Raw genomic sequence first — 752 nt, forward strand, 5'->3', positions numbered from 1 at the left:
TCCCTCTCCCAAACCGCTGACTCGACCCCCCGGGTCCCACCGAGGTGCCCCAGTGGGTGCTGGGTGTCACCTTGCTTTCCTGCCTCCATGAGCTGTTGGAGGAGAGCCCCTTCTTTTCATCTGCTGTCTCCCACTGAGCTCGGGAGCTCTGCCCCCCAATTCCTCCTCCTGACGCGCCCCAATGGCTCCTGGACTTCAGACCCCCACTCTCATCGCTGGAAAGGGGTTTGGAGCTGAGCCCCCCCCTCCTGCCTGGGGAGGTACCCCAGGGCGATGCTGAGCTCAGCCCCCCAACCCCATCCAGAGCCCCTTCTTTTCATCTGCTGTCTCCCACTGAGCTCGGGAGCTCTGCCCCCCAATTCCTCCTCCTGACGCGCCCCAATGGCTCCTGGACTTCAGACCCCCACTCTCATCGCTGGAAAGGGGTTTGGAGCTGAGCCCCCCCCTCCTGCCTGGGGAGGTACCCCAGGGCGATGCTGAGCTCAGCCCCCCAACCCCATCCAGGGATGTTCCCGACCCAGCCCTGATGCCGAGCCCCCCACTTCTCTCTGCAGATGTACTCCACTGGGATGCGGAGTTCGACCCCTGAAACCTGTGCAGGGACGGCCTCAACCCAGTGCTGAGCCCCCCGCTTCTCTCTGTTGATGTGCCCCACTGCAATGAGGAGCCTAAGCCCCGACACCCATCCGGGGATGGCTCCGACCCAGCGCTGAGCTCCTCGCTTCTCTCTGTAAACGGGCTCCACTGGGACG

This window comes from Pygoscelis adeliae, unplaced genomic scaffold, assembly GCF_000699105.1.
Source record: "Pygoscelis adeliae isolate BGI_AS28 unplaced genomic scaffold, ASM69910v1 Scaffold197, whole genome shotgun sequence".
In the NCBI taxonomy this organism is placed as follows: Eukaryota; Metazoa; Chordata; class Aves; order Sphenisciformes; family Spheniscidae; genus Pygoscelis; species Pygoscelis adeliae.